The 24392-nt window shown below is 39.7% G+C and overlaps 1 pseudogene; it reads right to left on the bottom strand.

Annotated features, from left to right (window-relative positions):
- Positions 1 to 18881: 18881 nt before the first annotated feature.
- LOC119523811 lies at positions 18882 to 19651 on the bottom strand (annotated as a pseudogene).
- Positions 19652 to 24392: the final 4741 nt, after the last annotated feature.

Raw genomic sequence — 24392 nt, 5'->3', positions numbered from 1 at the left:
GTCCATGTTCTTAACTAATATGCTCTATTCTAAGGATGGCATAGACACCAGTATTGGAACTAGAGTGATGTTCCTCATGGGGAGAGTAGTAAGAAGACAGAAAGATCATTCCAAGACTCTTCAAAATCAAATTTATTTTAAACAAAAAGTACAAGTGTTTCTGTTTCCTCAAGGCACTAAGTGAAAGGAAGAGGGTACTAAACACAGTAACAATCATAATAACAGGCAAAAGCTTTGTGTGAGTACTGTGGGAAACTTGGGAGGAACTCTTGGAGATCATGTTGCCAAAGAAAACAGAAGCAGGGCCCCAGAGACACAATATGGTGGTGGGGTGATGCGGTGCATGAGAAAGATTTGAAATAAGGAGGAGCAACCTCTTCAATTGCTTTATGAAGGGACCATCATCTTTGGGCAGCTAGGTAGGCACATAGAGAAAGCATTGTAGCAAGGCCAACGGTGACATCTATATAATTAGATTTCCTGACTCCCCGGCTCCAGTTGGAAAGAGGGAGACAGCCAATCCCCTAGGCCTGCCTCCTAACCCATTTCCAGCAGTAAACAAGGGACTTTTGTAAAACCTCTGGGCCAGTCCTGTCTCCCCAGTCACCTTAATAACTAAATCATTCATGTCTCTATTACCAAATTTACAGAATTCCATTCTGCTGCTGAGCAAAAAGAAAAAGTAAATGAAGAGGCAACTGAAGAGAAGACACTGACATTCTAAGGAGACATAGAGAGCTAATAAAATTGCCCATATTACTTACTCAGGTGATACTACATATTATACTAACTGTTCATTTAGTTCTTGAGTATCCCATAAAGTATGCACTCAAAACTGTTTTAAAATATTCATTTACTTTAAACCCAGTAATCCAAATTTCCATTTTGATGTACCATACATTCAAGAATGCATTTAAATATTCTATTAAAACAGATTTATTGAAATAACATAGAATCCACCAAAGTAATAGCTAACATTTCAGCACTAAGCCTTCATCACAGTTATGTCAAACCCTTGATACCCCCTTCATTTCTTTCCAATTCTGGCACCTGTAACCATGGCAACGTACACTGAAACCTTTCGAGCAGAACAGAACTGACAATCATACTAACAGCAAAAATACCTGAGCTGAGAAAAGAGAGGGACGGCCCAAGTAGGTAGCTGTTGAAATTAAAAGCTAATGACAAGAAAACAGCTGGAAACAAGTGCCAGCTCACAGTGCTGCCTTCTCCACCATATGAGTGGTATGTAGAGCCCAATTTGATTTATGTTTTATTAGCAATGCTGCCATCAGTGAATACTTCATTAGGCATCATCTCAACAAGTGAAGTGGAAACTTAAGAAAAATAACTTGTTTTGAGGAAAATTCAAGGGCTGAATCTGCCAAGAATTTGAGTCATGTTTTCTGCTCATCCATGAAGTGAGAGACAGAGAAGTGAACCCCACTAACTGAATCCTTTCGAAATATAAACACATGTCTGTAAACTGCGAAGAATTGTCTGCTATTGAGAAAAGACTCCCATTAGCCAATTAGAGTAATTACATGGATTACAATTTCTTGTTTTTGGTGGTTTCTTTTTTTTAATCCCTAATTCTTTCTTGCCCAGGAAAGGAAGGGACAAACAGCTGATATACTGGAGAATTAAATGGGGGCAAACTAGGGCATTCTCATTTTCAGATCCCAAAATGTAATTAAAATTTTATGCTTACCTCAACGTAACAATATGTGATGATTTCTGTGCAAGGGAAAGCATAAAAGGTCACGTTTCCCAAGACTTCAATTACAGAAGCTTCTGTCTCCCCTAAAGCAGCATTTGGTCTCAGAAAATTACCCTTAATGGTGCAGGTGTTTGTCAAGAATATCCATCATATTTAGTCCCAAGCAATCCATATTAATTCACCAGTTTCATTAGCAGCAGCCTTTGCTTCCAAATGACAATGAAAAGTAAATGTAATTTCAAACAGATGTGCTTCTTTTCTATGAATCAGAAAAAGGAAAAGAAGCTGACACTGGCTTGAGTGGGGAGAGATGCAACTCCAGCCCTTTAGTGCACACAGTCTGGATCTGTGGAACATATTCTGAACTGAATCCACATGCATGCCCCCATTTGGCATCACAAGGAAGTCTGCCCATGCCCAAACAGCCACTGGTGAGCACCACTGGTGTCTACCAAGCAGGCTTTTTCTCCATCTCAGTGCAAATAATAGACATTGCTACTATTAAGAAAAGTGACCTGCAACTGCATTGAAAACAACATAGCCAGATTCAATTTACACTATTTCAGCTGGTAATGTTTCCCTGTTTCCCCAGCCCTTTGAAAAACCACAGTAATGACTTTCTGAACGTCTTTGTGAGGTGTCTCAATGGGCATGCACATATAATGCCACTTCGAGAGGTTAACATCTCTGGGAGCATCCCTTACCCATGATATAACTATGAACTAGAGAGTCAGCAAATAAAGACCTGTACACATACCATTATTTCAAGTATAATTTTAACAAGCAATGTTCAATTCGGTTCAACAAATGACCATGTTGGACTCTTGACCCATGTTTGTCAGGGCAGGGGAAGGGTCTGGGACTAGTTTCCCACAGATACCTGTCTCTGTTTCCAGAGCAAGGAAAGAACTGTCTGTTAGCTTTGACTGCAAGGCTTCATCTGCTAAATTACAGGCCCTCCATCCCATTGAGGTCAGTCCCTTAGTGAGGCAGAAACTGATTGTTAGCAATCACCTCTTCTAAAATTCCCTTAAAAGAACCTGTCCTCTAAAGAATTACTATGCCCTGCATAGGCCTGCATTTAGGAAAAGATGTAAAGCCTCTGTATATAGGATGCACTGATTCTAGGTCTTGTACGTTAGGAATGATGACTTTGCCAACAATTTCCTCTTCAATGAGTAAAGGACATGAAAAGTCATCTAGTCCATTCACTGCATTTTAGAGATAATGAAAAGAAAGCTCAGACATAAAGGAAAAGGTCACATATTATATGATTCTATTTATACAAACTATTCATAGTATGTAAATCCATAGAGATAGAAACTACATTGGTGGTTGCCAGAGACTGGGAGCAATGGGGAAGAGTGATGTAACTGCTTAATGGGTACAGGGTGTCCTTTAGGGATGATGAAAATGTTTTGGATCTAGATAGAGGTGCTGGTTGTACAACATTGTGAATGCACTAAATGCCACTGAATAGTTGTCTTTAAAATGGTGTGCCGGTTTGAGTGTATTGTGTCCCCCAAATGCCATTATCTTTGTAGTCTTGTGTGGGGCAGAGGTTTTGGTGCTGGTTGGATTTGTTGGAGTGTGCCCCACCCAGCTGTGGGAGATGATGCTGATGAGATGTTCCCATGGAGGTGTGGCCCCGCCCATTCAGGGTGGGCCTTGATCGGTGGAGCTATATAAATGAGCTGACTCAAAGAGGAAAGAGAGTGCAGCTGGGAGTGATGTTTTGAAGAGAAGCAAGCTTGCTGGAGAGGAACGTCCTGGGAGAAAGCCGTTTTGAGGCCGGAGCTTTGGAGCAGATGCCAGCTGCCTTCCAAGCTAGCAGAGGTTTTCCGGACGCCATTGGCCATCCTCCGGTGAAAGTACCCGATTGCTGAGGTGTTACCTTGGATGCTTTGTGGCCTTAAGACTGTAACTGTGTAGTGAAATAAACCCCCGTTTTATGAAAGCCTATCCATCTCTGGTGTTTTGCATTCTGCAGCATTAGCAAACTAGGACAAATGGTTTATTTTATATTATGTGAATTTTGTCTCAATGAAGGAAAGGAAGGAAAGGAAGGAAGGAAGGAAGGAAGGAAGGAAAAGAAAGAAAGAGGGCAGGGAGGGAGGGAGGAGAGAGATGAGAGGAGGGGAGGGAGGAAGGGAGAGAAAGCTCAGAGAAATTAAGGAACGTTCATTCTTTACACACCAACCTGAACATGTTGCTTCTTGGTTAAAACCCGTTTTTGGCTCCTGTGGACTCCAGGATAGAGGCCAAATTCCTTGGTATGAATTATAAGACCAGTATGGCTGATCCTTGCCAATGTTTCCAGCCCCTCCACCTGCCACCTTCCCTATCCCTCCACTCTGTCCAGCCACACTGAACATCTGGGGCAGTGGTGAATAATCTTGACTGCTCATTGGAACAATCTGGCTGACTTTGAAACATCTCAATGCCCTGGCTGCACCTTAGACCAAGAGATTCTGATTTGATTGATCTCATTTGGGACCCAGACTTTGTTATTTTCTAAAAACTCCCTCAGGTAATTATAATGTGTGCCCAGGTTGAGAACAACTGAGTTAGGTGATCTCAGAGTCCCTTTCTATTGAGATGCCTTTCAATGGTGGTGGTTGTTGGGTTGTTAAGGAGGTTAAATTTGAGAAGAACTTTAAAAGATGGCTATAATTTCAATAGGTAAATATGAGGAGTAAGAGGCATAGAAAGTCAGATCTGGTGGTCTAGCTGAGGAGATAGGTAGTGACCTGGGGATGCAGATATTCTCCTTTACTCCCTTGAATGTGATGGTTTGAGCAGGGTGATAAGCATAAAGTTTGGAGTTTATATTTGTATCCATTTCTGTTTATATCTTGTCCAACAAATATTACAACTGTTCCCAATATGCAAAGGCAGAGATACTGCAAGTGGTGATTGGGTGAACAGATATTCTCCTAAATGGAAATATAAGTTCTATGCATCCTCATTCTCAAAAGCCAAGAAGAGAGTCAACTCGAGGGAATCAAAACCTGTGGTAGATAAACCTTCATCTACATATGGATAAAAGCATCTTTATATTAATTGGAGGGCAACCTTGGGTAATTAAGTAATATCCATTGTTTCATCAGGGAGATATAAGTTTACATAAGGCATTACATTTAGTGGTTAATTTCTATGATTTTCTTTGGCAAATTAGTTAGAATCGAAATTGGATATGCAGGTTTTAGTATCATTACAGTTTAACTTGAGGGATATGTTTCAGTCCTGAAGTAGAAGGAAATAAAAAGATTAAAATGTTTGCACCACACATTCATGGTGATGGGATTCAGATATAAAGGCCAAAAAAGACCAGGATTCTATAGGTATGTTTTATTTTTTAAAAATTCAGTTAAAGGCATTTGGATGATGTGCTGGTTTGTATATATTATGTCCCCCAGAAAAAGGCATATTCTTCAATGCCGTCTTGTGGGGGCAGACATATTAGTGTTGATTAGGTTGGAACCTTCTGAATGAGTGTTTCCATGGAGATGTGACCTACCCAACTGTGAGTGACACCTTTGATTAGGGTGTGACCTCTTGGTTGAATGTTTCTATAGAAATGTGGCCCTACCCATTCAGGGTGGGTCTTGATTAGTTCACTGGAGTCCTATAAAAAGAGCTCACAAACAGAGCGACTTCAAAGCAACTGAGAGTGACATTTTGAAGAGCAGCTGCAGCTAAGAGAGGACAAAATGCCCCAAAAGAAACATTTTGGAAAATGCCATTTTGCAACGCAGCCTGGGAGCAAGCAGATACTAGCCATGTGCCTTCCCAGCTAACAGAGGCTTTCCAGACTCCACTGGCCATCCTCCAGTGAAGGTACTCTGTTGTTGATGCCTTACCTTGGACACTTTATGGCCTTAAGACTGTAACTTTGTAACCAAATAAACCCCCTTTATAAAAGCCAATCCATTTCTGGAGTTTTGCAAAATGGCAGTATTAGCAAACCAGAATAGATGATTACCTAATAAAGGCTTTGATATTTGGTAAGACTAATTGTGAAATGCCAGAATAATCACTCAAAAGTAAAATAGCCAACCAATCTATTCATTTTGCAACAAACTGTTGTGGCACATTGTACCAGGCATGGGTAATACAACAGTAAATTGGGTAGACAACACCCTTACTTTCAGAGTGCTTACAAAGTCTATTGGAAGAGACAACACAATGGCCAATTATAAAAGAATGTGATAAATGCTCAGTTTGGGGAAAGGACAAGGTACAATGGGAGCTCACCAGAACCAATTAACCTGGGTTACAGGAGAGGAAATCTTCCTGACGTGATAGTTAAATTGAGACCTAAAAGATAAGTAAACGTCATTCATGGTGTGTGTGTGTGTGTGTGTGTGTGTGTGTGAAGGCTCCAAGAGGTTTAAAAGCAAACATCATTATAGAAACCAAAGTTTCAGTTCTGTTGTGGTATCTTAGTTTGCTAATGCTGGAGAATGCAAAACACCAGAGATGGATAGGCTTTTATAAAACGGGGGTTTATTTCACTACGCAGTTACAGTCTTAAGGCCACAAAGCGTCCAAGACAACACATCAGCAATCAGGCACCTTCACCGGAGGATGGCCAATGGCCTCCCGAAAACCTCTGCTAGCTGGGAAGGCAGCCGGCGTCTGCTCCAAAGCTCCAGCCTCAAAACGGCTTTCTCCCAGGACGTTCCTCTCTAGCAAGCTTGCTCCTCTTCAAAACATCACTCCCAGCTGCACTCTCTTTTCCTCTCTTTGAGTCAGCTCATTTATATAGCTCCACCGATCAGGGCCCACCCTGAATGGGCGGGGCCACGCCTCCATGGGAACATCTCATCAGAATCATCTCCCACAGCTGGGTGGGGCACATTCCAAGCAAATCCAACCAGCACCATAAACGTTTGCCCCACACAAGACCACAAAGATAATGGCATTTGGGGGACACAATACACTCAAACCGGCACAGGAATGTAAGTGGGTGGAGTAGCAATAGAGGACATGGGAATGGTAGGCGATGCCAAGTCATAAAGCTGTTATAAGCATTCAATCACAACCTGGATATTGACTGGAAAAAAATATTTGAGAGAAAAATACCTGAATTCAGTCAGACTGAATCTATACACAGGACAGAACCTGAGAATAACTGGTTTGGAACTGGTATCTTCTGTGATTCCCTCTAGTACAACTACTCAGTTGCTTTATTTCACTGTGTGAACATGTCTGAAAAACACCATGTGGAAGTGAATCTGCATGCAATAACTTATAAAAGTAGAATAGGATGCTTCCTTTGGAGGCCCTCAGACCTAACCCTACTCTTGTTTTTTGTTTGGTCTAGAAAAGGCCAAATAAAGGTCATCTGACCCTGGCAGATAGAAGGAAGCAGACAGAGTGCCATCAAACTGATTGCTAATGTACAAGACATTCTGCCTCAGACCTCATGGAAATTCAAATGACATCAAGGAATGTTGGCAGTGGATACATAAAGGTGATTGGGATGTGACCTTCTGTTGCTAGTAAAGTGGCTAATTTGACCTATGACTGACATGGTGCCTGCTTCTTTGCAGAGAACTACCTCTGAGATAGAGTGAGATTTCATGATGTCTGTAGAGTACTTTGAGTTGCTTATACTCAAGGTGTAATAAAAATGCAAGCAGATTTGTAACAAGCACTAAAATAAGCATACCACAGGGTTAACAAGTTCACAGAAATTTTGAACAGTAATGACAAAATGCTTGATCTTTCCTCTTTTTTCCCATTTTCAGCATCTTTGGTAGAAAAGAAAGGCATAACTGAATAAACCCTAGAATTAAGATCTCTTTTGAGTGACAATCTTTTTAGTTCTACACAGTTAAGAGAACCCCTATGGGGTTAATAGAAGACTTTGCCTCCTCAGCAGTTACATATTCCATTTAAAACTCTGGGTAACAAATCATTACCAGGCCTTCTGGGACATCATTTTTACTGCCTTTGGAGCCTCTTTTTGGAAGCAGAGCATTATCCTAATTTTGCACAGGAAGTGGGGTGCTCCTAGACCCTGCAGGATATCCAGGGTAGCTGTCATGTTCGGGAGCTCACAATGTCACTCCAAGCAATGAGCCAACCATTGACTGTCAGTGATGAAAGGAACATCCGAAGTCATCTACTGCAACTGCCATTATTGTACAGATGGAAACAGAGGCTCTGGTGGCTTACTGGAGTCCATGGGGTCAGCCCCAAAGTGGGACTAGAACCCAGGTTTCATTTTCATTTGTATGTTTTCTTAAGCAGGGATGTGGAATGCTAAAAGTGAGAGCTGACATATACTGAGCACTTAGTATGCCTTGAGCTCTCTACATGCATTAGCCCTTTTAAAGTCTCACAATATCCTTGGGAATTAGGGACCATCATTATCTCCATTTTACAACTTCAGAAACTGATGGACAAAGTAACTTGTTCAGGACTACACAACTAGCAAGAATCAGAGCCAGAATTCTAACTTGGTCTTGTCTGATTGAAAAGATCTTTGTCTGGTGGGCACTCTTATGCACAATATAGACAACCCTTTTTAGGTTCTAATGAACTGGAATAGCTAGCAGTAAATACCTGAAACTATCAAACTACAACCCAGAACCCTTGAATCTTGAAGACGATTGTATAAAAATGTACCTTATCAGGGGTGACAATGTGATTGGGAAAGCCATATGGACCACACTCCCCTTTGTCCAGTGTATGGATGGATGGGTAGAAAAATGGGGGCAAAACAAAAACAAAAACAAAAACACCCAGCGTTCTTTTTTACTTTAATGTTTCTTTTTCACTTTAATTTTTATTCTTATTATTTTTGTGTGTGTGGTAATGAAAATGTTCAAAAATTAATTTTGGTGATGAACACACAACTGTATAATGTTACTATGATCAATTGAATGTACGCTTTGTATGACAGCATGATATGTGAATATATCTCAATAAAAATGAATTAAAAGAAAAAGATCTTTGCCATCCTGTTTCTAGAATGAGGTGAAGGAAAAGAAAATACCCAGTCATGAGAGTGCTCTTAAGTATCCTGCTGGGCTATGCTTTAAACTTTTACTGACAGAGAGCACCTTGCTGAACCTGGAATCTCACTAGGATCAAAAAAGTCTCTCTAAATGTAGTAATCTTAATCACTAGGCATGAAGCTTGATGATTAGTTTGTTGCACAGAGATTTCTCTTGCAAAGACACATGTTGTAAAGGGCTCTGATGTGCAATTGCCTAAAATAGGTAAGGGCTAAAGAAACTAAAGAAAAAGAGAGGACTTCGAGCCAAGACAGCCCTGGGCAGTTCACTAGTTGCTCTTCATGGCCCTCAATTTCTCAGTTTCTCTCTCTATTGGAATACTTAGCACATCTCAGTGTAATTGATTGTTCAGAAATCTTTCCCTTCAGAGAGAACATAATCTCCTGAAAGAGCAAGGACCTTGCATTTTCTCCTTCATATCCCAGGGCCAAGCACAGTGCCTGGCATATAATGGGTGCTCATAAAAAGGCTTGTGGAGCTGAATACCTATTTATTGAATGAATGCACTGTAGCCAAATCTGTAGGATTTTATAGGCCATCCTAGAAGCCAAATCAAATGGGGTTCTTGGTAGAACGTCAAAGACCAGGAAGTTCTAAGATTTGGGCCAGATTTGCTATTTTAGACAACATTTGGGAATGATTGAGGACTTCCAGTTCAGTTTCTAGAATTATTTCAGGTTACTCCACCTGCACAGACTGAATGTGAGTCTGGTTCATTCAGTTTTGAATACTAAGCTTGTCTACTGGGAATGCAATGGAGGATCTGAGAGTGAAAGAGCATTATGTGATTAAATGGTCTATTACATGCACTAGATTGGCCTGAATCGGAGACTATGCAGCAGATGGGAAAAAAGCAGGGACATATTTTTTCTAAAACTTTATAACCCAGCAATGCATAGTGATCAATGGGACCCAGTAATTAACATTGTGGCATCTGAAACCACCTATCCCGCAAAGCAAAGGAAACAGGGTGACTTGCATTTTGCTTTGTCCCACATTTGCTGATAGGGCTGCAACATCAAGTGAAACAGATGCTATCATACAAAGGGTTAGGTGAGTTGCTCCCCACCCCACTCTCTTCTGTGTTCATCTCTAGCTCCAAATGTCCCTTCTGAAAATGGAATCCTCACTGTGATTTTCCCCCGTTTTGTTGGCTAAGATACGGTATGGGAAAGAGGATGAGACAAAAGCTCTCCAGTATGCAGAGTGCTCATTGTGCTGCCTGGAGTCTCTTCATGCTTCTCATGGAGCTCATCTGAGAGATGGGAGAGATACATATTATTTATGAGCACATAATATCCCAGCATAGAAAGTCTCAGTCAAAACCATTTTCGCCAACAGGGTAAAAGCCACATGCTACTCTTAAGGAGTTGAATTTGTAATTTAGAAAAAAGGAATTCAACTAAATGGTAGTTTTCTCATTAGAAGATTTTTCAACTATATCCAGATGGAAAAAAAGAAAGAGAATTAACCAGGATCATAGGGCTCCCTCCATCTTGGAGGCTAATGTTCTATTGACAATTTATAATGAGGGCTTCTCTGCCCCAGAGTGAGGAATAGGCTCATTAAAACTCATAGAGGAACAGGAGAGTAAGCTTTCAACTCCCCTGTTTCTTAAACTTCACTGGTTTTTAGAAATGCTAAGTGAATTGCCTGACAAAACGATGTTATTGATTTCAAAGTGTGTCTGCATTCTTGTGCTTGCATTTGCATTTGAATCTGAGCTACTTAGAGTGTCAGTTGTTGGCTAGAAGAATGGACATGAGAGTTTTGTGGTGGGCTAGAAAAGACTGATGTGTTGACTCTTCCCTTAGTCACTGTGGAAATAAGCCTCATACTAACCTTGGTTTCTTCTTGATCAAAACACATCAATTAACATGGTTTGAACATTGTTTTCTTTTGGGTTAGGAGAAAGGAGGATCCCAAATTTCAAACCATTAAATCAGATGGCTGTTCCACAATGCAACCCTATTAGGATGCCAGACAGTATCTCCAAAAGGGCCTGTTAATGTACACTCTAAATGACCCAAGCCAGAGCATGTATTATGCTGAAACAGTAAATAATCCAAAAATCACTTAGATTTGGTTCTGAGACTGCACTATGTGATTTGTGTGTGTGTGTGTGTGTGTGTGTGTGTATGTATGTATGTATGTGGCAGGTGTGCCTTCCTAATTACTTTTTCTTATGCTAATATTTGCTTGAATTTCTATGCCTCAAGCACATAATTGGTGGCAGAAAGATGGTGAAGTCAAAGGCGACTATAAATTTCAGAGTCATTGTTGGGAAGAGAAGTGGCTTTAGGGAAGGACAATGTTTCAGATACATTGATTTTGAGTTGATACAGGAAGAACAACCCAGTGAAAATGTCCAGTATGGAGGGCTGGAACTCTAAATCTCACACAGAGAGCTTAGAACTGAATCTTAAGAGAATGGTCCCAGGTGAGGGTAGTGTGGGATAGGGGGAAGAAAGCAGAGGAACCACAGAAGGTGCTACCATTGAGGAAAGAGAAGAATCAGGCTTCTTTTAAGTCCCAGATCTACAAGGAAGGAAGGGGTTTGAAGAAGGAGATGGTCAACTAGAGTCATGAGAAGCTGGTGAGAGATCAAGGGATTAAGGACTGCTACAAGGCCAGTAGAATGACTTTGCAAGGTCATTATAACTCTAAGAGCACAAGCATGGTAGAGTGGTGAGGAATCAGGTTGTAAGGGAACATGGAGGGAGCTGAAGAAATGTAGGCAACATAGACCACATTTCTCCCCAAAGGAATTGAAAGGGACTGAGAAAAATAAATCTGTAACTAACCTGGGGAATGAGATCAAGTGAAAAAGTGATTGCTTGTTTGTCTATTTCAAGAAAGAGAAGAGCTGTGCAATTTTTTTTTTTTTTTTTTTTTGTAGGACTGACTGAAGATGCTTGACAAAGGAGTCACTGGGGTAGCACAATTTTGAAGGTGGTGAAAGACAGTGACATTGGGAGCACCTGGGGTATAAGGAGCCTCAGAGAGAAGAAGTACATCCTCTTCTGAGACTAGTCAGGAAGCAATGAGAAACCAGATATGTGGAAAGACATGTTGAGGTAGAAGAGGAATCTCATATATCTTAAAGTAAGGGTGAGGGGTAGGACTGCAAGTGAGAAGACATTGAGGAAGCTTGGAATGATTAGCAGCAGGAATGCTCTGGGGAATCCAAAATAACCAAGTAGCAAAATTGTTGGATAGCAGTGGGAGTGCTGGTGGAGTAAAGTAATCACATTTGTAGTTTACCTAGCCTGCCCAGGTCAGGCAACATTTTTTTTTAATTTGGTGTCATTTTATTCTTTAGGAGTTGCATAACTTTTTAATTTTTATTATTTTTTACTCGATTTTATTGATATATGTTCACATACTATACAGTCATCCAAAGGGTACTATCAATTGTTCACAGTACCATCATATAGTTGTGCATTCATCACCACAATTCTTGAACATTTTCCTTACTCCAAAAAAAATAAAAATAAAAACAAAAAAGAACACCCCAAACATCCCATACTCCCATTCCCTCCTATTATTCATTTACTTTTTGTCCCCATTTTTCTACTCATCTGTCCATACACTGGATAAAGGGACTGTGAGCCACAAGGTTTTCACAATCACACAGTCACACCATGTAAGCTACACAGTTATACAATCAAGAATCAAGGATACTGGATTACAGTTCAACAGTTTCAGGTATTTCCTTCTAGCTATTCTAATACATTAAAAACTAAAAAGGGATATCTATATTATGTATAAGAGAAACCTCCAGAATGGCCTCTCGAGTTCATTTGAAATCTCCCAGCCACTGAAACTTTATTTTATTTCATTTCTTTTTCCCCTTTTTGTCAAGAAGGCATTCTCAATCCCACAGTGCCAAGGCCAAGCTCACCCAGGGAGTCATGTCCCACATTGCCAGGGAGACTAACACCCTTGCAAGTCATGTCCCACATAGGGGGAGGGCAGTGGATTTACCTGCAGAGTTGGCTTAGAGAGAGAGGCCACATCTTAGCAACAAAAGAGGTTCTCTGGGAGTGACTCTTAGGCACAATTACAAGTAGGTCAAGCAACATTTTTAGGCCAAAAGTAGAATCAAGTTCAAGAGAAATGTTTCAAGAAGGCAGGTTAGTTGGTATGATCCAGTGAATGATGAGGTGCATGGAATAATCTCAAAGTGCCTTTCTCTTTAGGATCCACCAGATGCTGCCGCTGCTTTGTGGCTGCAGGATGCTGGTCTCAGAAAAAAAACTTCATTCACTTTTGAATGCATGTAGAAACTGAAGACTGACAGATTTTGTTTTGAAAGAAAATATAGAGTTTTAACTAAAGACAGACCAAACAAATGTGAAGAGGCAATCCGTGTGAGGGAAAGGAAGAAAGAAAGAGGAGTTTTGTGGACTTGGTATAATTTATTAAATCACTTTGAGTGGATTTTTCCATAATCCCCTGGTCAATGAAAGGCCAATCTAAAATTCCCTATGGAAGATCACATGTGTTATCAGCACATGTTCTCAGCTTCTTTTCTTCTCCCATGACTAAAAGAAGTCATATAGCTTAGGGGTAATAGGTAACAACTCTGGATGCCAAGTGTACGGATTCAAATTCAGGTTATTGAGATGTTAGACCAGGTACTTTTCCTCCTCTAAAAAACAGGCACATTAAGTGGTTATGTCTCATAAGCCTGTTGTGAGGAGTAAATACATGAGCCCTTATTCATTTAATATGTTAAATACTTAAAAAGCACTGACAGAAAGTTATCCATTGCTATTATTAATGGCTTTTGCCCTGCATTTTCATAGCAGTTGGCTTATACAACTATGAACATGCATGTATGATTCTTTTATTTTTATTTGTGTATTTTTCTCATGTCCCTCATTAGGCTGTAAGCTCCTGGGAGGCAGACCATATGTTACACATCTTTGATTATCAATAGCTGTGTAACAAACAACCCAACAACTTTATGGCATAAAACAACAGCTATTTTCAGGTTCTGTGAGTGAACAATTTGGAAAGGACATGTCAGGGCCAGCCTTTGTCTGCTTCATGGTAGTTGGAGGCTCAGCTCCTTGACTCTGGAGGTCAAGTGTGTGGAACAACATGAAGGGCTGGGGGCTATAACAGCTAGAACTAGAGCGTCCACTTCCAAGATGGCTTCCTCATACACATGCCTGATAACTGGGCTGAGAAGGCTGAAGAATGAGCTCAGCTGGGACCGTCCTTAAGCAAGGCTTTCCTTGACCTTTCCAGTGTGCCATTCTCAGGGTAGTTTACCTTCTAACATGCTAGCTCAGAGCTCCAAGAGCAAGTGATCCAGAGAACAAGATGGAGCAGTTTTGCCTTTTATAACCAAGCCTCAGAAGTTGCATAATGTCATGTCTGTCATACACTATTTGTCAAATCAGCCACACACCCAGTTTTAAAGGGAGGAGATTTAGACCCCACCTACAAATGGGAAGAGTGTCAAAGAATTGGTGAACATCTTGTTAAACTGCCATAACCCCCTTCCACGGCACCTTTTGATTATCATGCCTTAACATCTCTCATAACTCTTCCCTCTTCTTGATTCCCTCTGCTACTGCCCTAGTTCAGGCCTTCTTCTTTTCTCACCTGGACCACTGCAATCATTTCCTAAATGGTCTCTCTCTGCCTCCACTCCTGCCCCTTCTTACCCATTTTCCACAGAGAAGCCAGACTGAACTGTGAAACATAAATCAGATCCTGTCATTCCCTTCCTTGAAACCCACCAGTACCTTTCTATTGCCCTTAGAACAAAGTCCAAACTTTTTACTGCTGCTGCCCACTTCTTCAACTTCCTCTCTTGTCACCCTCTCCCTCATTCTCTCCACCCTGGTCACTCCAACCTTCTCTTGATTTTCCTAACCCAGCATTCACCATCTCAGCAAATGGAACTAAAGTGCCATAAAGGTTCCATTCATTTCTCTTCATCTCCACCATCCTAGACCAGACTCATTTTGACCATAGTAATAGCTTCTGTGCTGGTTTGTATATATTATGTCCCCCTGAAAAAGTCATATTCTTTAATACAATCTTGTGGGGGCAGATTTATTAATCTTTCTGATTAGGGTGTGACCTCTTGATTGTTCCCTTGGAGATGTGATTCACCCAGCTGTGGGCCATACCTTTGATTAGATTATTTCCATGGAGGTGCTACCCTGCCCATTCAGTGTGGGTCTTAAGTAAATCATTGGAGCCCTATAAGAGCTCAGACAGAAGGAGCTCAGTGCGGCAACTGAGAGAGACATTTTGGAGACAGCCATTGAAAGCAGATTTTGCTGATGCTTTGGAGATGCTAGCCCAGAGTTTCCTCCAGAGAAGCTAAGAGAGGACAAAATACCCCAAGAGCAACATTTTGGAGGGCGCCATTTTGAAACACAACCTGGGAGCAAGGGAAGAAGATGCCAGCCACCTGTCTTCCCAGCCGACAATGTTCCAGATACCATTGGCCATTTTTCAGTGAAGCTACCCTATTATTGATGCCTTAGTTTGAACACTTATGGCCTTAGGACTGTAACTTTGTTACCAAATAAAATCCCCTTTATAAAGGACAATCCATTTCTGGTATTTTGCAAAATGGCAGCATTAGCAATCTGGAACAGCCTCCTAGCTGTTCTCCTTGCTTCTATCCTTGCCTCCTTGTGATTCACTCTCATCCTAGCCCTAAAGAGTTTTTCTAAACATTTGGTCTATGTCATATCTGCATCTCAGGCTCCAAAGTTTAAAAACAGAACACAATCCCTTTGCTTCAACCTGCTCCTTTTCCTGATTTCCCTCTTTCAGTGAATGGCCCTCAGTTATCCAATCCAAAACCTTGGGCCTCATCCTTGACTCTTCTCTCTCACAACTCACAATCAGGCACCAAGTCCTTTGGCACATACTATGTAAAGTGTAGTACTTAGAAGAAAATAGCCCTGGGTTCAAATACAGACTCTGCCATTTACTAACTTTGTAAGTTTTGGCAAGTAGTTTAACTCCTCTGAATTCTGATGCTTATGTCTGTAAAATGGGAAGCATAATAATATATACTTCTCAGGACTGATATGAATTTTTACAGATATAATACATTTTATTTATCCATTCATCAGTTAATAGACATTTGGATTGTTTCCACTTTTTGACTATTATGAATAATGCTACCATGAACATTTATATACAAGTTTTGCATGAACCTATGTTTTCATTTCTCTTGGTTATACACCTAGAAGTGGAATTATTGGGTAATATGGTAACTCCTTCCTTACAATTTTACATATCAAAGTTATATCCATCTTTCAGAACTCAAATCAGGTGTTTTACTACCTCCCACCTGGAACTAATCTTCTTCATTGTTTAATGCTTTATTATTATGGTCATTGTTTAGTGCTTTATTATTATGCTTACCAGTCTACCTTACAGCTCAGTTATTCCTGTATGGCTCATTATACTGTGAATTTCTGAAAAGCAGGGACAAATCCTCTCATTTTTGTGCATAAGTGTGCATCAAGTACAGTTCCCTGCATAAAGGAGAAACTCCTTAAGTGTTTTTGAATTGGTGGGGAGCAAGAAGAAGTGTTAAGGATTTCTTATGCTTGATCCTACAAAATTTGTCTCATATTAAATAATAATAATGGTCACTTTCAAATTTCAGTATTTAAATGTTTGCCAAAAAACAAAGTAAATGTGTAAGGTAAACTGGTTTGGTACATTAAAGTGCATTTGCTTATTCTGAATTTCATAAGCTACAGTATTTTGGATTTATAATCATGAAAAAGAAACATTTTAGAAATTCTAGACAGGACTTGAAAATACATGAAGCACAATATAAACAAAGTAAATGGCAACATGAGGTTAAAATGCACTTTGTTTTAAAGTTTCAAATTTCATATAAATGTTTTAAAGCAAATTAAAAAATTATTTTCAGTGTTTTGCTCCCTGAGCCTCATTATTGTCTAGTTGTGGAATCATAAAAGGCCTATACCAATGAAAATGAGTTTTTACTCATATTGAAAGCTTGAATTTTTAACCTTAGATGGACAAGAATGGGAGGGACCTTTCCTACTCTCCAAGGCCCTAGCCCTGCAAGTCCACACTTGCACAATTCCAGTTTACATCAAGGTTATTCCCACATTCTCAGCATAATTCTTGATACACATATTTGAAATATTCTAGGTCCCTGGGCAGGTGGTAGGTTGTCCTGATAGTCAGTAAGAGTAGAAAGAAAAGCCAGTTCTGTCTAATTCTACTCCATCTGAAATTATTCATGTGGCTTTGAGACTAACCAACTGAATGCAGGTATGTTAACTGAAATGACAGAAAAAGCATTTGATTCTAATTCCAACAGAAAGGCATATTTATTTGTTTGGGCTACAAATACAATTTCATTTTTAAACAAAAAAGTGAATATTAAACAATATCCAACCATAAATGCCGACGATTTCTATATCTTTACATTCATAAAAATAATGATTCATTTTCTGGATGAGGAACTGATGCCCGGAAGTTAACAAGGTTAGTTGTTCTCAATCTTTGCTGCATCTCAGAATCAAGGATAGTGATGTCCAGGCCACAGTGACCACTTATAGCAGAATGGGGGTGGGGTGGGGCTTTGTGTTATCTTTTTTTTAAAGCTCTCCAAGTTAAACTTGAGAACAAGTAAATTAGGTCATATTAGGTCAAGGGCTAATACAATGTGTACTATTGATTATCTTAACCTGTGCAAGCATAGCTTTTGCTATTTTCTTGTGTTTGCTGTTTCTAATAAAAGGAAGAAGGGGTTGATCTCTTGCTCAGTGCTTCTGAAAGCTGAGCTGTAAACTTGTACAGGTGAAGTCACAACTGGTTGCACAACTCGATCTGAAGAACAGCGGTGTTCTATATTTAGCCTACATTACTGGTTCTCAATGTCAGGTGCTTATCAGGCTCATTTTTGGGACCTTAAAATAAATACAGATATCCAGGAACTACCCTGGACTACAGAATCAAAACTCACTAGGTGAGGCACCTGGGCATGTGAACTTTTAAAAAAGTTCATGATTTTGATGCCCAACCCTGGATGGAGATCTCTACTGGTATGCCACATGGTATGTATCCAGCTCTACTTGGCTAAGATTATAGGGAAGCAGATTCTAGATTAAGATGGAAAAACAACTTAATTTTTTTAAAAAAAATCTACCCAGCGATGTAATGGTCTGTTTTAAAGCAGTAAGTTCTGTGTGGCTGGAGGAATGAAAGAAGAGGCTGGATTACTATCTGCTGGGAATATTGTCAAGGGGTTCCTAAATTCATTAGGTTATATCACATAATATTTAAGGTTCCTTCCAACTCTTGTTCCTTTAGCCAAAATCTTCAACAGATTACTTATAATGGATTTTCATATTTCCATGAAAACTCACAATTTTATCAAAAGCATGAAAATTACTTGCCTCTGAAACAAGTTAGAATTTAGTAGTGTTAATGGAACAGTGCCTCTGATATCAATATTTTTGAAGGCAATACTTTCTCCCTACTTCACACTAGGGGGAAGAGAACTTCTTGGGAGACAGAAATATGGGAACAAGTTTTCTGGACCCTCATTTGCTTCTTCCCAACAAAGAGACGTCTTATGTGATGGATGATAATGTGAGAAGAAACTGAGCATGTGTGGATTCTCTAACCTTGAGAACTTCCTGATCTCATAATGCAAAGATGGGATCTCCAATCAGGGAGAAATATTAGGAGCCCAATTGGAGAACAAATCAACTTTGTTCTCTATTTCAGCTTCATCCCTAATAAAACTAATATTTTGATCTCCCTCTGACTCCTGTGTCTTATCTTTCAGTTTGTTCCAAAGTGAAGTGGGGAAGAAAGGAGTTACCTGTTAGTGTCTTTAAATCCCACAAGCATCACAATAGAGCCATGAATTATAATTGGCCACGGCCTTGCTACTTACATTCTGAAATAGCATCCCATTAGTTTTTCAAGTCAGTGAACAATTATATCCTTCTAAAGTACAAACAAAATAAAATATTATATAAAGGCCCTCTTTTTTATTGATGTCAAAAATTAGGGAATTCTAATTGCTCAGTTGTCTATCTCTAGGAAATATTGACGTTTTTCTAGGTTCTACTTTATTGAGAAAAATTTTAGTCATGATCTGCAGAAGTTGGTCCTGGGCAATTTGAAGTTAAATCTTCTATATCTTCATAGGCTATTCCACACCAAATACAATACAAATGTTCTTCTCTTAAATAACTGGACAGTATTTGTAATTTTTCCATTACACTTAAATCTTCACTCTAATAGTCTTCTTCATCCTTTTCCTTTTCTTCCTCTTACTCTTCATTCTCCTATTCAGGCCTCAACCAGTACCATGCCTCTCTGGAAACCTGAATGTCCTTATAGGTATCCAATTGTTGGCAGGCTTACAGACTTCTCTTAAGATCTCCTTCTAGCTTCATTTTGTCTTGCTTATTCTTAAGTCTCATTCAAAATTGTTCTGCAGCTTTTTCTTCGGCTTGGTTTTTTGTTTTCTAATTTTTCGTCTGTTTTCCGTTTTAATAATGTTTCATGACCAATGTCACTTTTCCCAGTTTTGACATTGAAGGGAATCAGTTCAACAATGCCATCTCCACTCTTGTCAAGAGCCTGACCACTTTTATAACCCATCTTCTGGAGCAAAGCAAACTCTGTTTTCACAACCTAGTGCATTCTTCTATCCAATGTCACATCTTTCTTGTTTGTCTACTTTTAAACTCTTCTGCCTATTTTTCAAATTAGCCTCCAGTTACTTTTTTTCTTTTCAATGGGCTTCTCAGATTTGCCTCAGCATTGGTAATCCTGGTCTGATATCTTCTTGGACATTTATGAAGGCATCAGACATGTAGTCCTCTTCTTCTGCCATGTTCAACTTCATATGGCAATCGCATCTGGCAGCTCCACTCACTCCCGGTTAGCTCATGAGAGCATGCACTGTGCATGCACCGGCCACCCAGGCAGGAAGTCTGGCCTCTGCTCTGATATGAGTTTTAAAGGAAATAATTCTTTAAAACTGTTTGCTCTACTCTTTGTGTATAACCTGGTTGGTCTCTGGAACTTTGATATTGACTGTGTTTTAAAACCTCAACTTCTGTGTGAGACCAAGGGAAGAGATGTTTATATGGTGCAGGATCTATATTTTCTGCAGCACACTAAATAATTTAGCTTGTACAGTCAGTTTGTTCAAACACCATAATTACATGGAATTTTGAATAGGAAGTGAGATCTGTTAGGTTTGTTCAGGTTAGTGCAAAATCCTGATACATCCCAAAGTAATTTGGGCAGAGAATAAAAATATACTTTCAGCACCCACATCCCCACCCTGAGGAACTGGGGAACAATGCAGAAATGTTGGATTTCCCCACCTGGGTTATTACTGATATTCTCACAAACATTGAGGACTAACAATTTAGTAGGCCAAGCCCTCAATCTTGGGGACTTGCCCTTACAAAGCTTGTTACTGCAAAGGAGAGACTAAGCCTACTTATAATTGTGTCCAAGAGTCTCCCCCAGAGAGCCTCTTTGTTGCTCAGATGTGGCCTCTCTCTCTAAACCCACTCGGCAGGTGAACTCACTGCCCTCCTCGCTATATGGGACATGACCTCCAGGGTTGTAAATCTCCCTGGCAACATGGGACGTGACTCCTGGGGATGAGCCTGGACTCAGCATTGTAGGATTGAGAAAGCCTTCTGGACAAAAAGGTGGAAGAGAAATGAAACAAAATAAAGTTTCAGAGGCTTAGAGATTTCAAATGGAGTTGAGAGGCCATTCTGGAGGGTATTCTTATACATTATATAGATATCTCTTTTTAGTTTTAGTGTATTGGAATAGCTAGAAGGAAATATCTGAAACTGTTGAACTGCAATCCAGTATCCTTGATTCTTGAAGATGAGTGTATAACTATGCAGCTTACATGGTGTGACTGTGTGATTGTGAAAACCTTGTGGCTCATACTCCCTTTATCCAGTGTAAGGACAGATGAGTAGAAAAATGTGGACAGAAACTAAATGAAAAGTAGGGTGGGGTGGGGGGTGTGTGGAATGCTTTGGGTGTTCTTTTTTATTTTTATTTTTACTCATTTTTATTCTTTTTTGAGTAAGGAAAATGTTCAAAAATTGATTGGGATTATGAATGCACAGTTGATTATACACTGTAGATGACTGTATGGTATGTGAATATATCTCAATAAAACTGAATTAATTAAACTGTTCTATAAAGTTTAATTATTCTTAATAAATGGCATTTTTAACCAAGTTTGAATAAACAAGTTGTAAAATACATTTATAGAACAATGAGAAAATTAAAATGTAATGAGTATTAACTGATATTAGGAAATTAATACTAATTTTCCTAGGCATATAAAGCACATTATGGTTATTTGAGAAAGAGTTCTTACATTTTTAGAGATTCATATGAAAGTATTTATGGATTAAATGTCTGTAATTTACTTCTATTACTTCAGGGAACATTAGATGATGCAACGTATATATAGCAAAATATTAACAATGTTAAATTTGGATGATGGGTGTACAGGTATTAAGCTATTAGCTCTACTTTTCTGCTTGTTTGAAAATTTCCATACATAAGAAGTAAAATAAAGAGGTAAAAAGAATAAATAAGCACCAGAAAAATGTCCATCTGAAATATCATCTACTTCCCTTCACTCTCAGCCATTGCTCTAGTTCAGGGGTCGGCAAACATTTCCTATAAAGTCAGAGGGTAAATATTTTACAGTTTGTGGGCCATATGGTCTCTGTCACAGCTACCCAACTGAACCATTATACTGCAAAAGCAGCAGTTGACAATATTTAAATGAACAGGCATGGCTGTATTGCAATAAAACTTTATTTACAAATCAGGTATTGAGCCAGATTTAGCCCTTGGTCTGTTGTTTCCAGATGCCCGCTCTAACTGAAGTTCTTATCGACTCTCACCTGGATTACTTTTACAACCCTCTAACCTTTCTTCTTCTTTTCAGACTTGTCTCCACCCCAATCCATTCTCCACAGAGCAACAATAGCAGAACACATTTTCCTCCTGCTTAAAATCCTGCAGTAGTTCCCCATCACCTTCCCAGTCTTACTGCCTCTCCAACATTGACACTTATCATCAATCCCCAACAGCCCTCTCAAACACACACATACATACACACACACACACATTCACACAGACACCTAAGAGTCTCTTAGACCTTCCTGTCTTCAGATATATTGCTCATGCTTGGATCAAACGCCCTCCCCTACCAACTCACTTCCATATTTTACAGAGTTACTCCAACTCCTCTTCCTTCAAGACTCTGCTCAAGCATTACCTCCTCTGGGTCTGGGAAGCCTCACAGCCTTTTCCCCAACACACACGTGTGTGCACATAGCAGAAAATCATAGTTGGGGCTCTCATTTTGGTGCTCTCAATAAGCCAGGATAGCTCTTTGTCATGGCACTTGCCACACTTTCTGCTATGGTATGATTACTCCTCTGCTTTCATCAATGGTCTAGAAGCTATGAGAGCAGAGACTGTGTCTTATTTATGTCCATATTCCCAATGTTTAATACAGAGCCTGACATGTGATTAAATGAATATTCAGATATACTGCAAATGTGCCTTTCATTAGGGAATTTCAAGATATTAGGTATGAAGAAAAGTAGCTAGACTTCACATAATCTCTAGAAATATAAAATCTATAAGCAAATAAACTCAGGGACCCCAGTGCTTCCTCTGGGATGCAAGTTGGATCATATTAGACCATACAATCTAGAGATCACTTCAGCATTCTTCAGTGCCCTAGGAGGAAGTTTTGTTTCCTGAAAGATGTAATGCACCTCTAAAATAATTGCATCATGCCCATGGCTGCCATCCCCAACCCACATAGTCTTTTCCTCAGGTAATTGCAGCCCCACACCAGAGCACATAGCTTGGTAAGTAGAACATGGACTAGATCTCAGCTCCTATTTGTCACCTTGGCCTGCAGCCTTTGTTCAGTGAATAATCCGTCCAAACTTATATGGCAGCCCTATTTGTATCCCCAGATAATAATTATGGATGGGTCAAAGCAAACAGCAGTATAATCTTTCTACAGTCAGAACAAATAATACATTAATATAGTATTCACTCCTCAGCTTGTCTTACACCAGTGGTTCTCAACAAAGGTCCTGGAGTCAGGATAGTATCAGAATAACACGAGAAACTGTTTCAATCCACTCATGCTTGCCATTGTACCCTAGCTCCTGTTCTCAAGATTCTTTTCTAGGGGTGTTCTTATCCCCAAATATGACATGCCCCACAAGGGGTAGAATATGTCTGGATGTTCCACAGGTGATTGTGACAGCCCTCTCATCACCCTACTCCTACTCCATGTATACTCACAGCTTGTTGAGAAGCACTTAACCATTGCCTTAATCCCCAGTTGAAAGTATTGATTTGAACTATGTTCCACATGCTTGTAACACAACCAATCTTGACCAGACCTTCCGGACAACATTGGTAATATGTGACCCTGCAACATGAACTCAAACACAACTGATTATTCTGGTTGATGCCTTTGTCCAGGTTTTGGCCTGATATATTTAAGCAAAGAAACCTCGGTTGCTGAGTTGTGAATTTTACTGCACTGAAGTATCAATCCTTGTAACTGGAAACATAAACCATTCTATTTACAGAGAAGAATACATTTGGGGACTTTAAACACACAATCCTCAGATTCCTTGATGAGGAGCTATATTTCAATTACATTCAACTGGCATTTCTTGAACATTTATTATGTGCAAGGCCCTGTGCTGGGAACTTGAGGGATACAAGCATGAAAAATAAGCAGTATCATTCCCTGAAGGAGCTCCAAGACTGATGGAAAATAAATCTGGGTGAGGTTGCTGGTAATAATTCATGGTATGCAGTGCTTTTCAACCAGAAGGGAAGGCATCCTCCTCCCAAGAAGGGCCTTTGGAGTCTATGAGTGAAGGCATTTGTTGCTGATTCCATTTGTCATTGTTGTTATGAAGAAATATACTTTAAGTTTATAATGCGCAATAACTGAAATAATAGAATCACACAATAGGGTTGGATATTTAGTGGAGGATAAGGGATTTTTAAAATATCACTGTCCCATTCTTCCAGTTCCAACACCCTCCCCACATGCTGATTTTGACATGCTCACATTGAGAATCACTAGGAGTGATGAAAGGTGTTGTTCATGGGAGTATATGAAGAGTGTGTAGAGGCAAGATAAAAAGGTTAAGATGCACAGATATGATGTACATCTTAAGATATGATATGCTATGAAGTGCTATGATATCCTCAAAAAGCTTTTTGCATTCAAAAGCAGGAAAGACCACATATATTTGGGGACAAGATTTGAGACAGGCCTCAAAGGGTCCATAAAATGTCACCACCTAGAAATGGATGTTTAAAGTATTTAAAGTAGAAGGGACAGCATAGACAAAGGCTTGGAAAGTACAGGAAAAGTGTTTGCAGCAAGGCAATGATTGTGTTTAGATCAAAGCTTATGTGTAGTGTATGTTGGGAGATTAGTCAGGGAAAGTAAGTCCGTCTTTCCCTTGACCTCGGGTAATTTCTATCAGACACTGTTCCAGGCATGGTTGTTGTCTGGTCTCTATCTCAGAAAA

This window comes from Choloepus didactylus, chromosome X, assembly GCF_015220235.1.
Source record: "Choloepus didactylus isolate mChoDid1 chromosome X, mChoDid1.pri, whole genome shotgun sequence".
Taxonomy (NCBI): domain Eukaryota; kingdom Metazoa; phylum Chordata; class Mammalia; order Pilosa; family Megalonychidae; genus Choloepus; species Choloepus didactylus.
The sequence above is the reverse complement of the archived record's forward strand: the minus strand, read 5'-3'. Positions and strand labels throughout refer to the sequence as shown.